Source organism: Geotrypetes seraphini, chromosome 4 (genome assembly GCF_902459505.1).
Source record: "Geotrypetes seraphini chromosome 4, aGeoSer1.1, whole genome shotgun sequence".
In the NCBI taxonomy this organism is placed as follows: Eukaryota; Metazoa; Chordata; class Amphibia; order Gymnophiona; family Dermophiidae; genus Geotrypetes; species Geotrypetes seraphini.
The window spans coordinates 301,624,252-301,630,251 of NC_047087.1; positions in this window are offsets into that span (position 1 = coordinate 301,624,252).

The following is a 6,000-nucleotide window of genomic DNA, read 5'->3' on the forward strand; positions in this document are numbered from 1 at the left end:
CAAATCGGTCAAGCCGTTTTAGATTTACTGTGAGAATGGCAGCTGTTTACATTTTTTCCATTGACATGAATGGGTGAAATCTGATGTTCTGTTTGTAGCTCCGCCCACGTGTGCAGGTGGGCCGCGAGACCCCCAGGACATATCACCCCAGGTAGTTGGAATTACTGTGAGAATGGCAGCTTTTTACATTTTTTTCCATTGACATGAATGGGTGAAATCTGATTTTCTGTTTGTAGCTCCGCCCACATGTGCAGGTGGGCCGCGAGACCCCCAGAACATATCACCCCAGGTAGTGAGGGATCTGCATACCAAGTTTCGTTCAAATCGGTCAAGCCATTTTTGAATTACTGTGAGAATGGCAGCGTTTTACATTTTTTCCATTGACATGAATGGGTGAAATCTGATGTTCTGTTTGTAGCTCCGCCCACGTGTGCAGGTGGGCCGCGAGACCCCCAGAACATATCACCCCAGGTAGTTGGAATTACTGTGAGAATGGCAGCTTTTTACATATTTTCCATTGACATGAATGGGTGAAATCTGATTTTCTGTTTGTAGCTCCGCCCACGTGTGCAGGTGGGCCGCGAGACCCCCAGAACATATCACCCCAGGTAGTGAGGGATCTGCATACCAAGTTTCGTTCAAATCGGTCAAGCCGTTTGTGAATTACTGTGAAAAATGGCAGCTTTTTACATTTTTTCCATTGACATGAATGGGTGAAATCCGATTTTCTGTTTGTAGCTCCGCCCACGTGTGCAGGGGGGTCGCGAGACCCCAAGAACATATCACCCCAGGTAGTGAGGGATCTGCATACCAAGTTTCGTTCAAATTGGTCAAGACGTTTTTGAATTACTGTGAGAATGGCAGCTTTTTACATTTTTTCCATTGACATGAATGGGTGAAATGTGATTTTCTGTTTGTAGCTCCGCCCACGTGTGCAGGAGGGCCACGAGACCCCCAGAACATATCACCCCAGGTAGTGAGGGATCTGTATACCAAGTTTCGTTCAAATCGGTCAAGCCGTTTGTGAATTACTGTGAGAATGGCAGCTTTTTACATTTTTTCCATTGACATGAATGGGTGAAATCTGATTTTCTGTTTGTAGCTTCGCCCACGTGTGCAGGTGGGCCGCGAGACCCCCAGAACATATCACCCCGGGTAGTGAGGGATCTGCATACCAAGTTTCGTCCAAATTGGTCACAGTGAGAATGGCAGCTTTTTACATTTTTTCCATTGACATGAATGGGTGAAATCTGATGTTCTGTTTGTAGCTCCGCCCACGTGTGCAGATGGGCCGCGAGACCGCCAGAACATATCACCCCAGGTAGTTGGAATTACTGTGAGAATGGCAGTTTTTTACATTTTTTCCATTGACATGAATGGGTGAAATCTGATTTTCTGTTTGTAGCTCCGCCCATGTGTGCAGGTGGGCCGCGAAACCCCCAGAACATATCACCCCAGGTAGTGAGGGATCAGCATACCAAGTTTAGTTCAAATCGGTCCCACAGCTTTTTACATTTTTCCCATTGACTTGAATGGGTGAAATCTGAAGTTCTTTTTGTAGCTCCGCCCAGGTGTGCAGGTTGGCCGCGATACCCCCAGAACATATCACCCCGGGTAGTAAGGGATCTGCATACCAAGTTTCGTTCTAATCAGGCAAGCCGTTTTTGCGTTGGCAGCTCTTTTACATTTTTTCCATTGACATGAATGGGTGAAATCAGATTTTCTGTTTGTAGCTCCGCCCAGGTGTGCAGGTTGGCCGTGATACCTCCAGAACATATCACCCCAGGTAGTGAGGGATCTGCATACCAAGTTTCGTTCAAATCGGGCAAGCCGTTTTTGCGTTGGCAGCTGTTTTACATTTTTTCCATTGACATGAATGGTTGAAATCTGATTTTATGTTTGTAGCTCCGCCCACATGTGCAGGTGGGCCGTGAGACCCCCAGAACATATCACCCCAGGTAGTGAGGGATCGGCATACCAAGTTTCGTTCAAATCGGGCAAGCCGTTTTTGCGTTGGCAGCTCTTTACATTTTTTCCATTGACATGAATGGGTGAAATCCGATTATCTGTTTGTAGCTCCGCCCACTTGTGCAGGTGGGCCGCGAGACCCCCAGAACATATCATCCCGGGTAGTGAGGGATCTGCATACCAAGTTTCGTTCAAATCGGTCAAGCCGTTTTTGCGTGATCACGGCACATACATACATACATCCGATTTTATATATATAGATTATAGTTCATCCCATTATTTTCATCAATTTATGTATCTTACATATTTCACTAATTACCCAAAAATGTTAACAATGTTATTAATACTTAAAGTGCATAATTTAAAGTGCTCAGTGAAAGTGCTACAGTATTATAAATACAATAAATACACAAAAAAAATGTTCTGAAACAATCTTGAATTCACTAAATCAATGACTTTCCTATCAAAGTTTTAAACATTTCTTCAATCGTTCATTTGAAAAAAAGTTCATTAGCAAAAATTGAGTTCGTTTAGAAAATAGTTCAAATGACAAGAAGGAAGTTCATTTGCAAAAAATAAAGTTAATTTAAAAATTCATATAAAGAGAGGGAAATTCATTGTAGCTTATATCATCAATGACATTCCTATCAGTGTTTTAAACGTTTCTTCAATCATTCACTTGAAAAAGTTCATTAGCAAAAAATGAGTTCATTTGAAAAATACTCAGTAGCATAGTAAGGGTGAGTGGCATCCAGGGCGTTGACATCCCTCCCCACACACCCCTGCCACGTATGCACACCCTTCCCTTTCCCCATACCTTTTTAAACTTTTTGGGAGGGTGAGCAGAATGCTGCCCACATCGGTGTCAGCTCACCCTGTGACATCACTTCCTGGGTGCGGGTCCTGGAAGTAAAGTCAGAGAGAGTAACAGTGCCGATGCGGGCAGCAATCTCGTGCCAAAAAGGTACGGGGAAGGTAAGGGGAGCACACGCATGTGGCAAGGAGAGGAGCGAGGAGTGGTTGGGGGCGGAGAGGAGGAGAAGTGCTGCCGCACCCTTAGGAAGGCCGCGTCCAGGGCAGACCGCACACCCCCTTGCGCCCCCTTTACTATGCCACTAGGAATACTTCTTGGGAGAACCTTGGTGACCTTGGAGGTATGTAGAGTGAGGTCATGCTCTTCAAACAGTCTGGGCCATTTCATCACCGGCAGGAGAAAGCCACGAAGCCGCCTGCTTAGAGTGCTGTGGTCCTGTTTAGAGTCTCGCGATGGGAAGGAGGGAAGGGAGAGTAGCGGTCTGTCCCGGGTGCTCGGCCTGGCATCATGAACTTCTTCGGCTAGCAACAGCATTTACAATTTGCTGCTATTGCCAGCTTCAGGCCTTCCTCTCTGCCGGGTCCTGCCTACTTCCTGTTTCCATGAAGGCAGGACCCGACAGAGAAGAAGGTCCAAAGCCAGCAACAGCAGCGAATTGTGAATGCTACTGCTGCCCGAAGAAGTTCATGATGCCAGGCCTTGTATGACAGAAGGAGGAAAGAAGCAGAGGGGGAGAGACTTGCTGCACCCAACTAGAGGGAGAAAGAGAAGGAGAAGGAAGATGAGGGAGGGAATGAAAGGAGATGCCAGGGCTTGGAGGGAAGGGAGGGAGGAAGAGATGCCAAGGAATGGAGGGAAGGAGGAAAGTATGCAAGACCAAGGGAAAAGGAAGGGGAAAAGGAAAGAGGAGATGTCAGAGCATGGAGAGATGGAAGAAAAGGAAAGGAGAGAGATGCCAGAGAATTAGGGAAGGGAAGATACCAGATTGTGGGGTGGGATGGAAAGAAATGAGAAGAGAGAGATGCCAGAGCATAGGAGAGGGGGTGGTGACAGAGAGAGAGAAAGAAAAAAAAAATGGAGAGGTGGTAGAACTGAAATCAATCATGTACAAAGGAGAGAAGGGGCACAGGATAGACAGTTTATGGAAGGAGCATAGAAAGAGGGAAGATACCATATGGAACGTGGAGAGGGCGACTGGATGGAAGGGACAGAGAGAGATGGCAGACAGTGGGTGGAAGGGGCTGATGCTGCTTGAAAGACAGAGAGAGGACAGATGCAGGCTAGAAAGAAGAGAGTGATTAAAGCAGAAATGACAAAAGGTAGAAAAAATATTTTTTGTTGCTTTAGAATAAAATAGTATTGAAGTTGAATTGATAAAACTTTTTTAAAACAGAAAATAAGGTAATATTTTTATTGGACTAATTTTAATACATTTTTTTTAGTAACTTTTAGAGACCACAACCCCCTTTCTCAGGCCAGGACAGTATAATGCAACAGCAGTATACTATCTTGACCTGAAGGAGGCTATGGCCTCTGAAAGTTAATTGAAAAATGGATTAGTCCAATAAAATGGTATAATCTTATTTTCAATTTTTGTTTTATTTCTATTTGTTAATTTGTAAAGTGGTGATTGTCAGTATTTTCAAATTTACATCTGCTGTATATATATTTTGCAGAGTATTAGGGGGTAATGTGTCATTGTTTCTGTGGTGTTTCACTGTTCGCAGTTTGGCTTCTTGGCGGTTCAGTTTAACCTTTATCAGCATATTTCTATTTTTAGTTTGTGATTACTTATTCCATACTGGGTGAGGGTGTATCTGTGTTCTGTGTGTATGAAAGACATGGTTTTCTGTTAGTGTTGACTAGCCTTGTTTGGCGAAATGCATCGGGCATGGTTCTTGGGAGCACTTTGAATAAACCTGATTTGAATCTCCTTATTGTCTGCCGAACTTCTTTTGTTTCATGTTGGATTCTTTGGTGGACTGCTTGCCTTGTTGTTTCATTGCAAGTTAACATACATGGAGTGGAACGTACTAGAGGAGTTACAGATTTGGTTGTTTATACATACATATGGGTTACAGTTGGTTGACGTAGAGTGAGGCAGTTGAGAGGCGTTGTAAACTTGGTTATTAATATAGACTTTTATTTCGGATAGTATTACTGCTTTACAATATATTTGAACACTTTGATATACGTATGGAAAGAGTTCAGAGTTGAAGTCCTGGGTATGTAGGTGGGAAGGGAAGGAAGGGGGATTTGTTCAGAGATGTTTGGGGGTTGCATAGAAGAAAAACTGACAACTGGTATGCTAATCTTTCTTTGTTTTGAATTTAAAAAAAAGAAATAGAAGTGAATAAGAAAACAGATAAATGGGGGCAGGGTATAAGCGAGGTGTGGGGGGGCAGGGCCAGGGGGACCCCAGTATATTTGTGTGCCTAGGGGCCCCCAAAGAATTAATCCTGCCCTGACTGTCATAGTGTGTGCAGAACGGTTCATAGACAACCACGCGAAAGACAAAGGCGCGCGCCGACAACTGAGCGCAAGACGGAGGCGCGTGCAAAAGAAAATTACAGTTTTTAGGGGCTCCGATGGGGGGTTTTGTTGGGGAGCCCCCCCCAGTTTACTTAATAGAGATCGCGCCGGCGTTGTGGGGGGTTTGGGGGGTTGTAACCCTCCACATTTTACTGTAAACTTAACTTTTTCCCTAAAAACAGGGAAAAAGTAAAGTTTTCAGTAAAATGTGGGGGGTTACAACCCCCCACACCCCCCACAATGCCCCCACAATGCGGCATGATCTCTATTAAGTAAAGTGTCGGGGTTCCCCCCCATGCCCCCCCATTGGAGCCGAAAAAACTGTAATTTTCTGCGGTGCGCGCCTCCGCGCTGCGCTCAATTGTCTGCGCGCACCTTTGTCCCGGCGCACTTTTGACCTGACACCGTGCAGAGGTTCATAGACAACCGTGCGAAAGACAAAGGCGCGCTTAACCCAATGGAGACATCGCCTTAGACTATGACTGGAAAATATAGTGAAAGATGTAGAAGCAGATTTTAGACAGGGCGTCCAGGTCAGGACGTCTCAAATCCTTCTAGTATTTTAGAACAAGATCTGCCAACCTAGAGTCTGTTCTAAGATATATTAAAAAACAGATGTTTCCAGTTATCTAGAACCATAGATGTCTAAATATCTACAGGATTGGAACCGCTACATAAGCATTGAT